At 38.7% G+C, this 22,012-nt stretch overlaps 1 long non-coding RNA gene across 6 annotated transcripts in view; it reads right to left on the bottom strand.

Moving 5' to 3' along the window:
• Positions 1-10,738: 10,738 nt before the first annotated feature.
• LOC129408153 (uncharacterized) overlaps positions 10,739-22,012 on the bottom strand; it is a 39,684-nt gene continuing 28,410 nt past the window's right edge. For 4 of the 6 annotated variants that reach the window (XR_008631840.1, XR_008631844.1, XR_008631845.1 and 1 more), the window contains 3 exons: positions 19,958-20,038; positions 17,836-19,697; positions 14,948-15,879 (listed from right to left, as the gene is read on the bottom strand). This is a non-coding gene — a long non-coding RNA (uncharacterized LOC129408153). Of the gene's footprint in view, positions 11,999-14,947; positions 15,880-17,835; positions 19,698-19,957; positions 20,039-22,012 lie in introns of those variants that run through there. The other 2 variants (XR_008631842.1, XR_008631843.1) reach the window with 2 other exon arrangements.

Below are 22,012 nucleotides of genomic sequence, written 5' to 3'. Positions count from 1 at the left end.
AGTTGTCATTGCATGTTTCTAAACAACTTCCTGGTTTGTGATGTAAGGTAATTCATGGAAACCGTCTAACCTCGCAGCATAAGGATTTGGTCGCTCAATGGTAGGTGGGAGCTTTTTTTATTTAACCTATCGCTGCTATTAGGTCGTGACATACATAATGCGCCAAATCCCATAGGAAAAAGGGCAATAACATCTTTCCCCTTGATAAAATTCACCAAACATTCTCTTTGTTCCAGCTTTAAGTCCTCAATCTCGGGGAATTGTTGCCAATACAGAATGTATGGCTCTGTCAACATCCATCTTGACCGCTTTGTTTACTGTTGTGCTGGACCACAAAATCGACCCAGAAAGGCGCTTGAGTTTGACATCATGGCTTCACAGCTCTTTGCTGATTGGCTGGTGCGCGGTCTACAACTATGGGGTTTTTTGCAAACTGTCTAGTGTATTCCGATTCCTGACGTAGTCGCTGGAGAGAAATGAAATTGAGTGGAGGCACTAGGTGGCACGAGCCTGGCTACCTCAATATTGCTTTAGGTTGAAAATACATAGAAATGGATTTTTACATTGGGTTATCTCTCCATAGATCTGGCCCGTAATTTGCCCTGGTAGCGTCGCCTGTTGTCTTCATGGAGCTAGATAATTTTAATGCCATACTATGAAACATTTCAGGGAAGACAATAACATCTTCATGGAGAGCAGCAGGTGGACAACTTTTTATAAGAAAAACCAGAAAAGTTACAAAGTTCATCTTTAAATTGGCATGGTTATTTTTCTCATATTTGCTGTACTGATTCAGCAAAGGATCATGGTCTATATAGCGCTCTGCTTTTTGGTCCCTTTTTGTTATACTTTCTTCTTGTACTTGAGTAGTATTATGGCCCTCTTGGCTCCTCTCCCACCTCTGATTAGCATGTCATTGCAGTATCTGTTGCTCTGATCACCAGTAGTCCCCTCTTCCACTGTTCTGGGCCCTGACAGTGAGCGATGGGGCAGGCCTGCAGCAGCTGTGGGGCTCCGTCATGGGGCAGGAGAGGGGAGGTAAGAGGGTTCAGCAGCCCGACCAAAGTGCTTCCTGCTGGGGCCCGCCGTGCAGATTTATGGGCCAGCAAATGACATGTCAAAGCAGGATGGGAATCTTGGGCATGGACGCACCCGGCTAGCTAGCGTTTTATTACAGCTTAAGTGCGATTTGTGCCTGCTCTGGAATATCCCCCGTCCCCTAAACGCCACGCCGCACACACACATTTAGACAGATTATAGTTGTGATAGTGTGTAAATCAAAAGTGACAGGTGACGGTTGATGGTCAAAGCTGGAGTATGTAACCTTTTATCCTAATTGGATTTAAAGGGACACTGGCTCAGTACAATTAGCATTCAAAAATCAATGACAGGTTTAGTGTGAGATTACCAGACCGTAATTCAATTTCATTAGAGCAATTAGTACAACCACAAAGTGCATGTGTGGCTTTTCAAGAATGACAATCCATCCTGTGTAAGACATTCTAATGATAGGCTACTGTCTCTTTTTACTCTAGTTCAACGTTATTTCTCTCTTACCTTATGCATTCGAACCATACTAATTATTCACCACAATGAGTTTCTAAGAGCTTTTCAGTCCAGCGCGCAGTTCGGCTGTGACAGTAAGCTGATAACAGCTAGCATGCTAATATATACTTCCTGATTATTGTACAAAAGAGCTGCTTATACTATATATGTACAGAAGAAAAACACATTATGCACATGAAAAAAAAAAGAAAGTGTGCAATAAAGGTCCTATGTTACACAAAATTGACTCTTGTGAGCTTTAAATCATGTTTAATGTACATCCATCCATTTTCTTCCGCTTATCCAGGGCCGAGTCATGGAGGCAGCAGTCTAAGCAGGGACTCCCAGATTTCCTTCACCTGGACACGTCCTCTGGCTACGCCAGGGGGACCCCAATGCATTCCCAGGTCAGCAGAGACATAGTCCCTCCAACTTGTCCTAGATCTTCCCCAGGGCCTCCGTCCGGTGGGACATGTCCGGTTCACCACCCCAGGGAGGCACTCAGGAGTCATCCAGAACAGATGCCCAAGCCACCTCCTCTTGACATGGAGGACCAGCGGCTCTACTTTGAGCTCCTCCAATGTGACTGAGCTCTTCACCCTATCTCTAAGGGAGTGCCCAGCCACCATGCGGAGGAAACTCATTTTGTATCCGTGATCTTGTCCTTTTGGTCATTACCCAAAGCTCATGACCATAGGTGAGGGTATTAATGTTATTACCTCCTCAAAAACATAACTGGAGTTGTGTTTTGTTTCATTCACACATGTTTGAGTAACACTTAATTATTAGCCTGTCTATCTCCAAAGCTCCAAATGCTCTTTTCCACTTTGTGATGTCATGAAGCAGCAGTTTTCAAGTTACCATCTACATTTTACTTTTAGTTCAGTAGATACTGGCAATTCCAAAGCTGAAATCATTCAAATGATTCTAATGAAGGTGTATGGTGTTTAAGAACAGAGTGGAACACCTTCTGTATTATCACATGACTTCACAAGGTGGAACTGAGTGTTTTCTATTTGAGAGAAGAATTCTGCATAAATATGCAGGGTTTGTGTGTTAAGGATGTATGAAAGAAACAAAACACAACTCCAGGTATGTTTGTGATGAGGAAACAACATTATAACATAGATCATAGATTAATGAATTATAAAATTGACAATCTAACCAGTGTCTTTATTGAAGAAGGCAACAAACTGAAATAATAAAATTGTACTTTATTTTGAATGGACCCCATGAAGATTAGACGGCCCTTGGTTACAATGAATTTGGATCCTACTAAATAAACATATAAAATGATAAAGAAGACAAACAAATATTCTTTCAGATTGTGTAAAAGTTGAATAAATTATTGCATTCACTTCTTATCTTGTATGCGCTGAACCTGCATTTAGTGATTTTGTTTACTCAAGATTTCCCTCTGCAAAAAGCTATACATTTTTCCTTGATCTGAATACTGTGTTGATTTTTCCAGTATATCGCCTTATAGAGCCCACATTTGAAGTACTCCATTCAAACGCCACAGCCCATTTAAGCTGAGTGACAGTAATGACTCCACCTCTGTCCGCTCTCATGTTTTACACAAACTCTCTGTGTGCTCCGCCACTTTCCTTGACACATCCAGCTGCTCATCAAAAGCCCCAGAACACACCTACGGAGGCCCACGGGGGACACTAGTAATCACGTTCTCGCATGAATATTTGAGGAGCCATCAAAGCAGCAGATACGCGGAAATGCAAAGAAGACTGCGCCGGTCGGACTTAATGATGAGGGGGCCCTCTCCACCTCTCCACTGCACTTTAGTATGGGCCGGGCTAATTATTGGCCCCCACCCCCTCTCTCTCTCCCTGTATGTGTGTATGTGTAGATAAGTGTCGCCATCACACCACAGCTACAGAGGGATTTACTGATACTTATGCATATTTATTTTTAATTATAAGTCCTATATTACACAGAATTGACTCTTGTGAGCTTTAAGTCATGTTTAATGTTGTTCCCTCCTCAAAAACAGACCTGGAGTTGTGTTTTGTTTTATTCACACATTTGAGTAACACTTGATTATTAGTCTGTCTACATTTCCAAAACTCAAAATGCTCTGTTTGACCTTGGGATGTCATGTAGTGGTAGTTTTTAAGATAACAGCTACTTTTTACCTTTAATTCAACAGAGATTGGCAATTGCAGGGCTGAAATCATGTAAAAGTTTCTAGTGATGGCGTATGGATTTTAAAAACACAGCGGAGCACTACTTACTGGTAAGTCTACGTTCCCACCCTCGCCCATGGTCATGAGCTCTGGGTAATGACCGAAAGGACAGGATCGCGGATACAAGCGGTCGAAATGAGTTTCCTCTGCAGGGTTGTTGGGCGCTCCCTTAGAGATAGGGTGAGGAGCTCAGGCACACGGGAGGAGCTCCAAGTAGAGCCGCTGTTCCTCCACGTTGAGAGGAGCCAGCTGAGGTGGCTTGGGCATCTGTTCCGGAAGCCTCCTGGACGCCTCCCTGGAGAGGTGTTCCGGGCATGTCCCTCCGGGAAGAGGCCTAGGAAAGACCTAGGGAAGACCTAGGACACGCTGGAGGGACTATGTCTCTTGGCTTGCCTGGGAAGGCCTCAGGATCCCCCCAGAAGGGCTGGAGGAAGTTTGTGCGGAGAGGGAAGTCTGGGAGACCATGCTCAGACTGCTGCCCTCTCGACCCGGCCCTGGATAAGCGGAAGAAAATGAATGGATGGAGTGGAGCACTTCTTGTATTACCACATGACATCACAAGGGGCAATGAAATGTTTTCCATTTGAGTGAAGAACCTGTCTAAACTATGCATTATTTGTGAGTTAAACATGTCTGAATGAAACAAAACACACATGGATGTTTAAGTGCAGTATGCCTTTAAAACGTATAATTTTTGGTGCGATTGGCTTCAACCACCTGTAACGTTTTGGTAATCAGAAATATGATTAATAAAAATGACATTCATAATGAAAAGAGAGTCATTATTTAAATATTAACTTTATTTTGACATTTTACTGCTCACATACAGTACACAAAATCATGATAATGGCTAAACTGCATTGCACTTTAAGGTATTTTTAGTTACACTGCTGAACAACTTCTAGACACCACTGCTCAAGGTTGATTCATGGATTGTGGCCATTTTTATTTTTGATTAAATACACCAGCACACAAACAATACGGATTAAGTGCCTTGCCTTGGGACAGTGATGTCACCCACAGTTTTTGGCTCCAGTCAAATGAAGCTTATTGAAGCTTGGAGTTATGGGGACATATTTGGAGCTGTATTGTATCACAATAATCGAAGAGCCAATCTGGAACAAGGCTGTTGTAGGTAATGCTTATATCTTGATTTACAGAAAAACAAAGTACAGAAAACAGTGAAATAAAAACACCAGTATCATTTTACGTGAGTTGCTATGAACATTTTAAGACCAAAATGCCAAGCTTGACAGAAGCAGTTACATAGAGAGGGGTGATGGTTTTTCAATAGACAGTGAATTGGAGATAGACTTGATGGAGCCAGAAATGCACGGCCATGTTCACTTTCTATTTGAAAGGTGGCGACTGGCAGATTCGCTATGTCCTCGGCAACGGAAACATGGAATCTCGTAGTGGGAATACCATCTGAGGGACTGTGTTAGACTCTGTAAAAAATCAGTTCTGCTTTCACTTATAACTTGTGTGTTTTGGGGTCATAAAATTCATTACATCCCAGAGTTTGTAAACACAGCCAGTTGAACCCAAGCGAACTGTCTGCTCCTTGTAGCTCTGGTCCAAAGTTAGTAATCAGATGCATAGTTGTGTGGCTGGCATATACACAGACCTGCCTTCATATGCCCTCGCCAATACCACCATGCACGCACAGTCTCTCTCTGTCACACTACAGCACATGACCCTCACTCCAGGAACTGTTTGTGAATGTAGCAGCACAAGAACAAGACACTGGCCTCGTGGCTCTGACCCAGATAATAATTGATTGATTCGGTTTCAATAATACGGGCTGTTCATGAGGTCGGATGTGTTGTTTTCAAACAGTGGGCAGTCATTTAGCCACAGCTGACTCATCTAATGTTCCATCTTGGGTGACCTTTCCGGCTGGCTGCTGAAGGAACCTTTTTTATCATATCATTATGTGGATACAGACACTATGCTCAGCCGAAACAGGTGTAGAAATGTGAAAAAAATGTCCCAAAAAGTATTCAAGAGTAAAAAGTAGTCATTTGGGAAAGTACTATTCAAGTAGGAGTAATTAAGGTGGTGTCCACACAACGTTTTTTGGTCAAAACTGTGAAGTTTTTATTTGTTTTGGCCTTTCGTCCACACGGAGCTGGCATTTCGGGTGGGTGAAAAGGGTGTTTTTTGAGAACAGGTTCCAGAGTGGCGAAATCTGAGAACGCCAGCGTTGCGTTGTAGTGTGGACAAGCATACCACAGCTTTTGAAAAACAATGACGTTGCAGCACTGTCACAGTCCTCGAACTAGCCTCAGCGGACCGCAAGGCCATTGCCGAAATGGGACAGGTGTAGCCCACAGAGCCGCTCCTGCCGGCCAGCAACTGAGACATGCTGTTAAAACTAATGCTAACAACACGTACCAGACAGATTACTCACACGGATCAATAACAAAGATTATGTATGTAATTAAACTCTTGGAATTCTCATCCAAATCTTATGGCTAAAAACGAAAACTTGCGTTTACCTTTTCCAAAACAAACTGGCTATATTTCTTGGATACATTTAAAATAGGTTAAAAAAACTGTGATGAGATATGCATTATTAAATATTTTTATCATTGTTAACAGCGCCACATATAAGTGAGGCATATGCATTACATTATTTTCACTCAGTGATCCGTTGTGGTCTGGACGGGAATATTTGTGGGAGCGAATTTCTTGAATCTGCAAAAAACAAAAAAAAACAAAAAATCCAGAACCGTTGTCGTGTGGATGTAGCATAAATCTAATAACAACTGGTTTGTAAAGAGAAGTTTATGTAATTGGAAGGACAAAACATTTAAAGGTACTGTATTATGCAGAATTGACTTTTGTGAGCTTTAAACTATGTTATAATGTAGTTACCTCATCAGTAACATACCCGGAGTTGTGATTTGTTTCATTCACACGCGTGATTGAGTAATCCTGCATTATTAGTCTGGCTACATCTCCAAAGCTCAAAATGCTCTGTTCCAGCTTGTGATGTCATGAAGAAATAGTTTTCAAGTTAACAGCTACTTTTTAACTTTTCTTCAGTAGAGATTGGCAATTCCTTGGCTGAAATTATCCAAATGATTCTAATGAAGAAGTATGGAGCTCAAAGTACTACAAAACACAGCTCCAGGTTTGTTTTTTTTGAGGAAACATTATAACATAGATCAGAAAATATGGGCGCTTTCAATAATGCACAAAAAAAAAAAAAAAAATATATATATATATATATATATATATATATATATATATATATATATATATATATATATATATATATATATATATATACCACCAGTCGCTATGGGAGACTCCAGAAGCCAGTGAGTCGAAAATTACAAGCTCTGATCCAATTGTGGTCAGCATGAAGAAGAAGGAACGCCACAGTGGCCCAGGACTGAAGATGCTCCTTGTCCCCAAAATGTCTGCCCAGGTCAAAGAATTCAATACAATTATTCAATCAAATTAATCCTTTTGTACAATGGATTAAATCAGGAAGTTTGGTGATGTCATGTAGGGTCAGTTTTTTCTTAGGTTTTCTTATCTACATTGTTGGTCGGTGAATTTCATACTGGCTTAATGGGGACATTGAGATAAGTCTGCTGAAAAGGCTGGAGTCGGAAATGGAAACCTCAGATGCCCTGTGCCAAGAGTAAGTATATTAATGGACAGAGGGGGCAGTGGTCAGCAGGGAGGCCCGGGTTTAATGGAGGAGAAAAGTGGAAAATGTCATCAAGAGTTATATGTTTACATTAGAGCAATATTTGAAAATGGTGCATGTGATCATTACATTTTTTTCCTAATGTTTTAATGTAGGTCACCGTGTTGATATAGAAACCCAAATCTAAAATGTAAAAATCTGAACTCAAAGGCTGAATGAGGACAAGAGTAAGGCAAGGCAAATTTCAGAGAAGGCAGTACGGCAGATTTGAATATATGGCCTGATACCACTCAGAATATATTTACATTATAAACTCTAATATGTCATTAGTCTATTTTTGGGGATTATTCTGATAATGATATTCATATTTTGAAAAAAATTCCAAAAACGTAAATGGACAGTAACATTTGTAACAAAAATGCATACATTTATGCCATTGTTGAGAAGATTACACTGCTAGTTTATTTTACTTGCAAAATTATAACTTTTTATACAATGTGGAGTCCAATCTGTATATGAGAATATATGTGCCCTTTATATATAAACATATAAAGGGCCCATATAACAAACTAATCATTTTTGTATCTATGTCATAACTTTGTTTCCACGTCAAAAACATACCTGGAGTTGTGTTTTGTTTCATTCACAAATGCATATTTAGAGTTCTTCTGTCAGACTGAAAACAGTCTGTTCCATCTTGTGATGCAATGTCATGTGGTAAAACAGAAAGTGCTCTACTGTATTTTTAAACATAAACCTTCACTAGAAAAAAATAAATAATAAATAATTTTAGTCCTGGAATTGCAAATGTCTAAACACTAAAGTAAACAAAAGGTAGGAAGCTGTTGAACTTGAAAACTACAACTTCATGACATCACAAAGTGGAACATTGTGGTGCAGTGGGGGATTTTGAGCTTTGAAGATGTAGACAGACTAATAATAAAGGATTGCTCAAACCATGTGTGAATGAAACAAAACAACTCTAGGTATGTTTTGGGTGAGTCAACAACATTCTAACATCACTTAAAGCTCAAGATTCAATTTTGCGTAATACGGGCACTTTAAGGAGTATATTGGCATTATTGCAGTACGTTGCTTGTAATGATATAAATACATGATTATGTTAGTCAATATTGCAATTAAAATGTTTCAAACGGCCACATTAACATCGTCAGAACAAACCAGCCCCCAAGACTCCAGGCTATTGACCTTACAAATTGCTGTAATATTCTAAATCATGTGGATAATTATAAGATGAGAAGCTGTTTTGTCTCAGAACATACTTTGATTGCACTACACATTTCACTGACCTGATCAACCCACAGCGCTCATTTGTGAAGTGCATGCACATCTTCAAACCCCAGTCTCATTAATAATTCCCATTTAAATGCCAGTCTGCTGTTAATATTTGCAATGCTAATCTTTACCTCTCCCCCAACACCTCTACCCATCCATGGACAGACTGCAAAATCGTAATTAATCCAAGTTTAACCGCATATCTAAAAATTATAGCCCAAACTGCTGACCTGTCCACTCCCACAAGACTTAAAGAGCCGGCACCTGATTTTCCCCATGTATCTGAGCAAAATTTATCTTGTCCCAGTACAGATATTTTGTATAAGCAGTTAATTGAGCCCACTGTGAACTGTCTGCATTCAACTATTAAGTGTTTCCTGGTCCATGAATCAGGAAGTGCATGTTAGCAAGTCAATTGTTGTTCTGGTCATCGCTCTGGTGCTTATGAGTTCATCATGGTGAATAATTAGGTTGCTTAGAATGCAAATAAGGCCAGTAAGAAATAACATAACTGCTTAACAAGAACTTAACTGTTAAATGAACTTTGTTTTTCACTTTTTAAAGGGGCCTATACTTTGCCATTTTCTGATCTATATTATAATGCTGTGTCCTCAAAAGCATACTTGGAGTTTTGTTTTGTTTCATTCACACATGTTTAACACTGCATAGTTAAGATGTGTTCTTCTCAAACTGAAACCATTCTGTTCCACCTTATGATGTCATGTGGTAATACAGGAAGTGCTCCACTGTGTTTTTAAACTCCATACACCTTCACTAAAATCTTTTGGATAATATCTGCCCTGGAATAGCCAATCTCTAAACAGAAGGTAAAAGACAGTTTAAGTTAGCTTAAAAATGACTTCATGGCATCACAAGGTGGAACTGAGCATTTTGACCTTTGGAGCTGTACGCAGACTGCAAATTAAGAGTTAAAAAGTATTCTCAACTTCAGGTATGTTGTTGATGAGGTAACAACATTCTAACATACTTAAAGCTCACAACAATCAGTTTTTTGTAATATAGGGCCTTTAAGACAGTAAAAATCAGGTACAGCACCTTTAAATTACACCTTAACAAACTAGCCTTTGATTGGTTTATGATGAAGAGTGTACACCTTTTTGGATTCCTGCCTCTAACCTCGGGCCCTTTATATATAGTCGTAAGTGTTAAGATCTAACTGCCACTGGGTTTATTTTAGGTTTCAAAGAACTAGCAGGTTTTTCACTGAAGACTTTGTTCCTAGAAGTGTGTCACAACTCATGCGATGTATGAGTTTGTATTGATGAGTGTGATAAAGCTGCAGAGAAGAGTGGTTCACCACATTAAAATTGACGTGGTGAGGTTCTGTGATACAGCCATTTGTGCCATTTACATGCTATAATGAGGACTTTCCATGAGGTTCTCATGTGCTAGCACATGTAGTTTTTTTGTTTTGATTGAAATGTCAAATGCGGAGGCAGCAGCAGTCAAGTGGTGCTTTGTTTGACGAATTTTCACACACCCTTAGTCACTGTAAAATTCCCAGGGCAATTAAACAACTCATGTTTACAAGTAGATTCATTAGCTATCTTACTTTGTTATAACACTGGATGGAAAACTTTTTTTTTTTTTTATGTACAGTACAGTAACTTTCAGGTGGAGGATCTGGCATTTGCTTATTGTCATGGCGATGTTAAAGCTTTGTCTGGATGGTCAAAAATACCTTAAAAAACATTAATTCTTGCAGTGAGGGGGCTTGCCTTTCCAGAGATCTGAACCATCTATATTGTTCTCAATGCCATAATGCAAAACCTCTCAAGCAAAGCAATAATATCACCATAGAGACGAGCAGGTGGTATACACTAAATCAAAAATGTTACATATTACACCTTTAGTTATACTTTTATGTAGCTAAACCTAACTTGCACGCATTAATGGGTGTAAAAATGGATCACCAACAATTGCATTTTTCTGTTTTGTTTTTTATAATGCAAGAAATTAGTATTGTCATCTTGGAACCAATATTTTCAGAAGGATAAAGAGTCATAAATACAAGTAAAATATATTTAGTTTTATTTCAATCAGAATAGGTTTTAACACATAATAAGACATATACACACAGCCCTGGAACCCTCTTTAGAAACACACAGCCACACCCAGTTTTGATGTGAAATGATTTAAGTAGGCTACCTGATCTGTTCCTCCCTCACCTTTCTCATAGCCTTGTCTAAATGGCAGCATCTGTGTAAGCATGGAGGTCATTCAAGCTCTGCCTCCTCACTGAACAGCATCTCCTCCAAATGACTGCAACAATAGAAGCTCATCTAAGTACTGTACTGATAATAAAGGGTGACATTTTCAACTGGCAACAAGCAGAACAGAGAATATTGTATTGAGGGAAGTCCCCAAATGAGTGCAGAGTTTAAGTAGCCCGTATGCGGCAAGTATACAGGCAAGACAGACTTCCCCTTCCAATGAGTCAGAGTGAAGGTACTGAATATAAAAAATAAAAAAAAGATAATGAAATTTCAATACCCAAATGTTTGTGCAATTTCCATACACTTTGCTGGTGTGAAATGTGAAATACGGTCAAGCTTTTCTGAGATTAGAATTAGGAAAGTCATATGAAAACCAACTGTCTTAACGCAAGAGAAATGATACTAGTGCATACTTTTTCATTTTTAACTGGTGATTGCAGTACCAATACCTACATATTTATATTAGAAATTATAAAATGTTATCTGTTGTTAAAGAAGTGTTAAAAGGATGGCTCAAGGACAAAAAGTAAGCCATAGAAGATACTTTTATTGATCATATTGTTAATACAGATAAATAGTTTTTTGTTTTACTTACCTTCTCAAACTCATACTAAAAGTTGCTTATTTTTAACTGAGTTGTCAAATATGTAAAGACACAAAAGAAAAATTGTATGCCATCAACTGGACCAAAGTTTTTTGAGTGAAGACATTTTGCAGCTCATCTAAGCGGCTTCTTCAGTTCTGTTCTGAATAGAATTTTTCTTTTGCTATAGATCCCACCTGGACGACTGAGGGATTACACAGATATATAAACAAAGCCACAAAAATTCCTAACATTTTAAGAGCTGATCATATTCACAAGTCATAACACAATTACTTTATGAATCAAAGCTAGTCACTAAAGTTGATTGTCAATAGATGCCATTTAGTTGCATTCTGAATCAGGTGTTCTTCTTCTTCTTCTCGCCTTATTCTATTCCCACCTGTGTTTGCTTGTTTCATGATGATTCGTAGATTTCATAAACAGTAAATCGTCTGCTCCACTGCTGCAGCTATGGAGAAAAAAAAAGTCATCGCAGTTAGCATAAATATAAGGAAGCATTATTCAAATCTGACACTACGTATATAGTTTACAATGTGCTTTCAGGTTGGGCAGTTTTATAGATGACAAAATGACAACATCAATTTGGTGGAAAGACGTGCAGCTATGTTTGTTAGAAAATACAGCAAGATTTAAAATGCAGTTGCAGATTCAATGTACCAAGCAGAATGCAAGCAGTAATACCAACTAGGGCTGGTGTAACAAAAAGGCTGGTTTGTTACCCTAGAACCACACTTAGCACCTTCACCCTTCACTAGAGCACTTTAAAACACTGCACTTTCCTAGCACACAGCACTTTTAACATATTTGCACATCACAAAATAAATTGCACACGATTGGTTTCAAAAAATATTTATTGTCGTTCCTTTAACCATTTTTTTATTCCTGAGGCACAGCACTTTAATTGGAAGTTGCTTGTCCCTGGAGGAAAAGGGAGACAATAACAAATTATATTTTAAATTGACTTTGTGCAATAAATATGGTGCAATATCTGTTTTAGAATGTTTTAAGCGTTGATGTGTTTAGTGTATTTTACTGTGTTTTAATGAATGGTGGATCTGCTTTTACTTACCTCCCCTTTTTATCTTCTGTCCAGGTGTGAAAAGAGTCCACCGGAAACGAGCTCCCTCTTTTATGGTTCCGGGCTGGACCACGTGTAACATTTTGTACAGGGGTTTTAGGTTTGGTGTTTTATTGGTTTATGGGTTTTAACATTTAATTGGTGTAATGGTTTTAGGGTTTTATGTATATAGTTGGTGGTTTTAATAGTTATCTGGGTTTTGGGTCGTTTTATGGAGGTTTAGGTTTTGATTTTACGCTAATGATAATTTTAAACATCCCTGTTTTAGCATAGTGGTTTTATCCAATCAGTAGGATCAGCATAAAAGGCGCCTTCAAAGATCAGTCTGTGTTCTGCTGCTGGAGAGGAAACTGCTTGCCTGCCTCCATTTTGCACCCTGCACTTTTTGCACTTGCACTTTTGTAATCATTGAAAAAACAAAAGTAAACTGTGGACCACAACTACCTGTCTGTGTCTGGATTTGTTTTTTTTACCTTGCTCACTGAACCCCAAGCCGCTCACGGTCAACCTACGTTACAGCTGGACAGCTTAAGTAAGTGCTATTGCTAATATAGGTAATAGTAGTAATCTATATCACAAACTGAATGTATCATAATAACACTAAGGTTCATCATCAGACAGAAATATACTGTTTTTAAAGGGCCTATATTATACTCTTTTTCTGATCTATGCTATAATGGTTCCTCATTAAAACATACCCAGAGTTTTGTTTAGCTTCATTCAAACATGTTTCAGACACAAACCTTGCTTATTGAGTGCAGAAAACACTTTGTTCCACCTTGTGATGTCAGGTGGTAATACAGGAAGTGCTCCACTGTGTTTTAAACTCCATACACTTTCACTAGAATTATTTTGACAATTTCAGCCCTGGAACTGCCAATCTACACATCTAAAGTTAACTTGAAAACTACATGAAAACTTCATGACTCATTACTCAAACAAGTGTGAATGAAACAAAACCAGGTATAAAGGCTCACAACAGTTATATAGGACTTTTAAAAAAAAATTAATGTATTCCAAAATTAGCTTTTTGTTTTAATATATTTGAAATAGTTGCATTCAAAAGTATTTTCATATTGTAGTACTGAACAGCCATATCACATATTGCAATATTTTGCAATATTAAGCAACCCTAGTATCAACATTCAAATCAGCTGGTTCAAATTGAAATAAATATACCATCAGTCACATAAGCAAAGCACCACTATGATCTCCACCCCTTTTTAAATAAAGTCTTATGATTGGTTGGCATTTTTTTAACACAAAACCACTTGAATGGGAGCAGTTTCAGTTACTTTCACATAGGGGTGTCAAATTATCGCGTTAATTGCGATTAATTAATTACAGTCATATTTAGCGCGTTATGTTTTTTAATCGCGTTAATCTCATTTTTAATCTCTAACTTTAGTGTTTCTGTATGTGAGTTTCTTTATTATAAAACCTGTTTTTATGTGTTGTTGGGACAACAACACACACACAAAAAACACATTTATACATTTTTTTATTTCGGTAATTCCACTCATTGCCGGAAACCCACACAAAACGTGCGCAGTAAGAGCGTAAGTAAACGTCATGTTAACGTTGGCGGCGTCAGTCGCACAATGGACGAGGTCGAAGAGCCAGTAGAACAGAGGCAGCACGGGTAAAAACACATTCGTGTCTTGGAAATTATTCTCCCGACGTGAAATATAAAAGAAAATAACAAATATAATATCGCCTGAAAACAACCTGCATAGGCTCATGATCTCTGCACTACTGTCCTATAGTGACCTGCCACATGAGGGGACACGCACACAAACACACACAAACACACACAAACAAACACACACCTTCATCATCGTCATTAACCTGAGAACGCGCGGACCACGTTTTCTTCCGTAGACACTGCGCGGACATCGCTGTCCTCCCGTGAGCCGCGTGTGGATCGTGTTTTCTCGCGTACGCGGCGTAAACCGCGCTTCCTCCTGTGCGCCTCTAAACCAGAACTAACACCAAGACTAAAACCAGGACTAAACCAGGACTAAACCAGGACTAAAACCAGGACTAAAACCAGGACTAAAACCAGGACTAAAACCAGAACTAACACCAGAACTAACACCAGAACTAACACCAGAACTAACACCAGAACTAACACCAGGACTAACACCAGGACTAACACCAGGACTAACACCAGGACTAACACCAGGACTAACACCAGGACTAACACCAGGACTAACACCAGGACTAACACCAGGACTAACACAGGACTAACACCAGGACTAACACTAACACAGGACTAACACCAGGACTAACACCAGACTAACACCAGGACTAAACACCAGGACTAACACCAGGACTAACACCAGGATTAATCCATTCCAGGACTAAACTAGGACTAAAGTAGGTCTAAACCAGGTCTAAACCAGGTCTAAAACCAGTGATCTCATATATAAAGCATTTCTCTATCAATAATATTTTTAATATGGTTAAGGAAAGACTGGACTTTTTATTGTCTTTAAGTAGACAAAAGTTATTATGTTCAGATTTCCTCGTCTTTGCTACTTTACAACAAACAGTTTCTTATTCATGGAGACTTGGGCTCAACAGCCAATTTGCAGAGATTTGTTAAACAATAAATGACTTTATAAAGTCACTTTTTTAAAATCTATATCAGTCTTTTGATCTGCCACAATAATGTAATAATGAATTTAAATGAAAATACCTCAAATTGAAGGCTTTTCTCAGCAATTTTTAGGTGAGATTAAAATGAGATTAATTAGATTAATTAATTACAGATCATAATTAATTAATCTCTCAATTTTTTTAATCGCATGACAGCACTACTTTCACACTACCATAACCCCAATGGTTTCATAGTACCGGTAGTTACTTCCTGCAGTCAATATTTCACTGGCCAATAATGTACGGCTTCAGTATTCAAACATAACACGTGCTCATTTTATTTCAAAACACCATGACTGCACTGAAATGAAATAAACGTTGTGTAGTACTGTGCAGTCCAGTTCCTGGAAAGAGCCTTCTCATGAGGGAGAGGAGGGGGGGGGCATGTAGCAGCCTGCTGTTCTGTACCGGAGAGGGCATACTTCACCCCTGCCAAGTTACAGCCACTGTCAGACCTCCCACCACTATTTTTCAGGGACTATTTTCTCTCTGGAAGCCTGGGAACGCACTGCAACCCACTCACCTGCAGCATGTCTGGGCACTTTCGCCATGCACACTCCGCTGTAGGGGAAGTCGCTCACATACAAGATCTGTGAAAGAGATAAATGAGATAGTGAAGTGATGGGGGCTGAATTAGATTTTGTGATGTGGAGATAAGAACACATATGCTCACATACATATACATGCTGTTCGCTTAGATAAAGAGATTAAAAGGCTGGAGGTCTGAGCAGTTACATTCTAATTGAAGATTTGCTGATGAAGGCATACGGATGCTTAATAGCCCCCCTCCCTGCTATTTATATGCCACTACACACTCAGTGACCTTTAGTAGTAAAAGTACAGGGTTACACTGTGACTGCAGAGCCACTGGAAGTGACTGTACAAGAGAAAGTAGCTCTTTAGAGGAAGTCCTTATAATGGAATTCAATTGTTATTACATATGGAGAAACGTCTACATAGCATAGTAAAGGGTATGGTAAAGTACTAACCATGAATATGCAGTATATGAATGCAGTTATCTATTGAGTATTGACTCAGTAATTAACAAGGGACTATAGAGAATACCCCTATAAATAAGTAATTGTTCACATATTGTAATATTATATGTATATTTTAAAGCTGCACTTTGCAACATGTCCGGTGGAGAATCTGGCAGTTGCTTGTCTCTATGGAGACACTATGACTTTGCCTAAAAATTTTCACAGTATGGCATTAAACTTCCATAGAGACAGATCAGGTTGATTTACAAGTTGAAAATTCCAAAAACTGGTATGCAGACTATGCACAAAATTGGAAGTTTATAAAAGGGTGAATTATTTAATAAATACGAGACAAAAATATCTGCATGCATGACTGGTTTTGTTAAAGGTCCGATCCAATTACAGTTTGCACATGACTTTAAATAGTAATCAAAGTGCAGCAGAGGTTGGGTGAGCTAGCATTCTGGCAGTGTTGCGTTAGCGCTGCATCTGTCAGTCGGCTTAAGTATCATAGAGGCGGGTTCACGGGGTGCAAATTTGTGAATGAATCTCCTTCCATTTATGGTGGTGTCACGGCAACAAGGAACTCACACACAAGTTTGGCGGTTTCCTCTGTTCTACTACATCCTCCGCTCAGTGGACAAAAACCATAACTGCTATAGCCATAAACTACAGTATCAACTATTTATGAGTCAGCTGGACACGATAAGATATGTCCAAATATTTAACCCTGTTGCCACGCAGTCTGGTAGAACATATCAATGAGTAACTGGGGGCAGACTTTCTCTTTTCCAGATCAGTTCCTGTGTTTGAATGAATCACACATTGTCCATAGCTGCACAGACAGTATAAAGAGCAGTGCCTGTTAGCCGCTGTGCTAATCTGCTGCTGCAGGCTGGTAAAAGAGCCTTATCAACACCACCCTCAAACTGTGATTAGAACCGTTTGGTACTTTCAATTCTGTATAAGGGAGTCAAAGTGAGAGTAGACATCATCACATTTGCACTACAGTCAGAAAAACGTTTTATTCAAAGGAAAATCTGACATTACAAAGTAAAATAGCTCTTTAAATAGAGGCATTCAGAATCTGATCATGAGGTTTAGATGTATGGAGTTTCTAAATATTTCCAAATTTCACCCACTAGGAGCCACCACAGCCAGTGCATGTCACAACTCCCAAAAACGTATGGGCCCCGACTCTCACACCCACTTTGAAGCCCTCTGGGGTTCCGGAAGTAATGTGTCATTTTCCCATACACATTTCGAAAAAAAAACAAAAAAAAAACATTCCACTGAAAAGTGCTGCAAAGTTTCAGAAACAGACTCTAAATAAAATGATGAGTCTTGTGGAAATGAAAACCAAATTAAGCTTTCAAGTAGCTTTTTTCAGATCAGAACTATGAAGCTACTTGGATCTGAGGCAAAACGTATTCACTCTTCAAAGCTTTTGTCTAGATGACAGAATTCAATTTCCCTTTGTGATGGGCCCTACCTGGAACACTGAGGGATTACACAGAGTTGTTTTTTTATTCAAAAATATATGAGGAAACTAAATGGAAAATTTACCTCAAGAACCTTTTGGTGGGCGCTCACTGTTGAGCTTCACTGCTATCAGTGTTCACTTGTGGACAAGACACACAGATCACAGATTAATGCCACAAATACAGATAAACACACATATACAGTATGTGCATGCATTCTTCTGAGGACACACATACAAGCTGGATATGTTTGTGTGTAGGCCTGTCACAATAACAAATTCTGAAGTACTATGTATTGTTGAAGTAAATATAGACAATAATATTGCAATTCATTCATGTCTCTGACGCAAAAACTCAAGAGCAGATTTAAACCACAAAAAAACCCAAAAAACTAAAAATCTACAATAACAAGCTGCAATAACTTTACATTTTAATATTTAATTTGAATTTGTAATGAATCATAGATGTTATTAAGAGTATATCTTCTATAATCTTCTAAAGTTCAAATCTTATAATATAGCTAGTAGTGTAAAGAAAAAGAACATACAATAAATATTGACCCTTCTTTCATATATTGAACTGTAAGTCGATATATAGTATTTATTGTGACAGGCCTATTTATGTGCTATCAGATATCCTTTGAATCTGACCCCAGGTAAGTCCCTCCTCTCTCCCTCTCTCCTACCTCTCTCTATTTATAATGGGTGCATGTTTCTCACCTCCAGCGTCAGGGTTACACAATGGGGCTGCTGGCCGAGCTGCGCTCTGGGATTTAGCAAGTGTCCCGTGTGTGAATGGGCCGTCAGACCGCTGGCGCTGGTGAACAAACACTGGGCCACATCAAAAGAGCAGGGAGGGGGCGGGGACCTGCCTCGGAGCGGGCACTATGAGGTAACAGGGGCAGAGGAGGGACAGTGCACTTCCTGGATGGACACAGATGACGAGATAAGAGCGAATAAAAACATATGAATCACACAAGGGGTATTTGAGATTAATTGTGCAAGTTTTTGACTTTTTGGAAGTATAAGTTAGTAATGAGCATGACAATTCTGTAGAAATATCACTTCTCGTTGTCACTGCCGTTACCCATTCAGAAAAAATGCACATGTAAAACCTATGTTAAACTTGGTGTATGTATTCAGTTCCCTTTTGTGCTTTCCGAATGGTAAATTAAGCTTCAGTAAATAGTTTTACTCCTATTTTAGTACTTACATCATTACAGAAGTAGTAGAAGTAACTTAATTTCATGTGTACTTACTTTTTATGTATAGTTTACTCAATATAGATGAAGCAATTTACTGTACTCTACATTTAAAGTATGTCATGTATTTTATGTATACTTTACTCAAACAATAAGCTCACGTGAGAAGAGCAATAAAATGTAGTGTTCTGGTTTCAGTATTGTATGCTATATTAGAAGTAGTTCTCATTGACCAATAATTACTTCCTGCAGCGTTGACAACTTTTATTGCTTATTGACACTACTTTTACAGTATTACATTTGTTCATTTTTTTATTTCCTCATATTCTAAAGCCACTTAGTTCATATTTTCACTTCCTGTTGCTACTTTCATTCACAAAAGTCTCACATTGAACAAGAGACTAAATTGCAAGAGTTTATTGGTCTGTAAAAGCTCATGAAATCACTCCACAGGAATCTACTCCACTTTGTTGTGCCCCATTACCTCCACAGTAAAGCATGAGTAACTCCAGTTTGGTTTTCCTGGTTAACTGGAAGTGCACAGTCATAACAAATGCCTTTTAGATGAATACAGTTTGACTATTAACCACATCTGATGAAGTGGTGGCATAAATAGAGACAATCCTGTTCTTATTACTTATTGATTTGTGAAAAATTCTACTTTGGGCATCCCCCCGAATCATTCATTCATGACTTTAGGATCTTGTAGCGATTGTGCGTGGGATCCGACTCGTGACAGTGCATTCCTGTAGATCAGAGAAAAAAGAAAAAACGTGGGAGTTGACAGAAGTTTATTGAATCACTTTGTTTGACTTGAATTTTGATGCCAGTTTCACTTGAAAGAGCGACTAAAGAGAGACAGAGGAGAAGGAGAGGTGGAGGGAGGGAACGGCCTTGTACTGTACTTGTAACAGTTGTGGAAAGATCTGGAGTGGTTCAAGGAGGTATAGGGAAACTTGTAAAGCGCTTGGCAGAGGCTCTATCTACGCGGGCGAGGATGACTTACCACTCAGCTGACCACATCCAGTGCACTCCGGTCAGGGCTGAGGAGACAGTGACACGAACCAGCAGCTGCCATAGCACGGCCCTACACGGGGGGGAGAAAGTGGCACACAGTCAAAATATTACTCAGCGCCGGCCGGCTACTGCGCAACTCCCAGCTGCTTTCTGTTTGTTTTACACCAGAAACTTAATGAACAGACAGTAAAAGTTTAATTTCTCTTGACATGACTGGCTGGGGTTAAAATACAGGAGCTGTTTATGAAAAGAAAGTAGGGACTTTTCTGTTTAAATTTTTTACGCAGGTGATTGAGTATCAAAGTACTGTGACTAAGCAAGACTAGTGGAGGTGTTTTTGTTGGTAGTATAAACAGTAGTAGTAATGATAGCAGTGATGAAGTAACGGTGGTACATGTAGCAGTGATAGTGGTAATAGTAGTAGTCGTGGCAGCAGAGTGGCAGTGGCTCAGTGGTTAAACCGCTTGTCCACCGCCTTGAAAGTCATTAGTTCTGACGTGGCTCCTTAGGCAAGACACCGCCAAGTGTGAAATGAATGAATAATGTCTACAGTTTCGAAATGCAGGTCAAGCTAGTAGGGTATTATTATTGTTATTGTTAGTGGCAGTATTAATATTAGTTTAGTAGTAGTGATAGTACTACAGTATGACTGGTAATAGCAAGATTAATCACAATCAAAATCACAAAGGCTGGAATTATTGTAAGTAGTAAGTAACATAATTAGTAAGTAACATTATTTCCTCCAAAAACAACAAAATATTCTGTGTAATTCTTAACTAAACACAACTGCATTGCTTCACAGAGAAATTGTAATTAAGATATTGTTCCCAAATCAAACTGAATCAAACTAGTGGTAATAATACTACTGAAAAGGAGTGTGCAAAAATATCAAAATATCAATATATCTTTACACTTAATATGCTGATACAGTATTGATATCGTGCGCTGCTGTATCGATATATCACCCAGAGTATATTTTTGGTATATTTTACTCAATTATTTTGTTACAGCGCAACAGTTTTGTTGCTTGTTCAGAGGAAGGAAACTCGTTTATGCAACACATTTGACATATTCACGATTTTGATGAGTAAAAAGGGTGTGTTTCATATGAACTTTACCCAGCCTTACTACTGAATAAGGTCTGTCATGATAAAGTTTGAAGCACGATATAGTACTACAAATATATTCATAAACTATAATATTGAAACTACTTCAGGCTACTGATTATAAAGCAAGATTATAGACAGTATCATGAACTGCAACAAACAAATAGCATAATGAACCAAAAATTTGCCATAAAAGTGACTTATTCAACCCTATACAGCTCAAATCTAATTGTATTACAACTAAAATAACATTACTTTGCAATGAAAATGTACCCACGATAAATATTGATCCCCAAAAAATATTGATCTAGCTATGATATATTAAATGATACGCCAATGTAGTACCTATAATAAATACTTGAATACGTAATTGTGAAGAATACTTGACAATTTAGATTTTTTTAGTCCAAAGGGCAGAACTGATGAACCCTGATGACACACAGTATTTACTATAATCCCCTTTGTTTCATACACACTACCACTGGAGCAGAAAAAACTTTGCCCTAACGAAGCAATAACTAAAACTCCATAACACATAAGCTTGTTATTGTCCAGGCCTGTTATGGAGAAACACTACAGTGACAGGTGGTGTAACAGCTCCCATTAACTGTTCATTTGAGGGCTTTCACAGCTCCATCAGGCCTACGTTTGTGTTTCATTACAAGGCCTGTTAAGTCACTGAGTCTCATTCCAACTAGAAAGAGAGAGTGTTCAGTGAGGCGTATGGAAGGCTGTATTGGATAAACACACTGTTGTGGTTTAGCAGGTGCACCACTGTTGGAAAATAATGAGACAAGTTCAGAATTTAACAGACTATATTACCATCTGCAGAGAGATAAGAGAAAGGTAGGGTTAGGTTTGTGTTAATTTTAGTACTATTTAGACCACAGAAGTCTCTAGGATGCCACAAGACCAGAAGTCTATAAAAAGAAAACGTT

Source organism: Boleophthalmus pectinirostris, unplaced genomic scaffold (genome assembly GCF_026225935.1).
Source record: "Boleophthalmus pectinirostris isolate CB_2022bp ecotype Guang Dong unplaced genomic scaffold, ASM2622593v1 HiC_scaffold_15, whole genome shotgun sequence".
NCBI lineage: Eukaryota > Metazoa > Chordata > Actinopteri > Gobiiformes > Gobiidae > Boleophthalmus > Boleophthalmus pectinirostris.
This window is presented reverse-complemented; position numbering and strand designations above follow the sequence as displayed.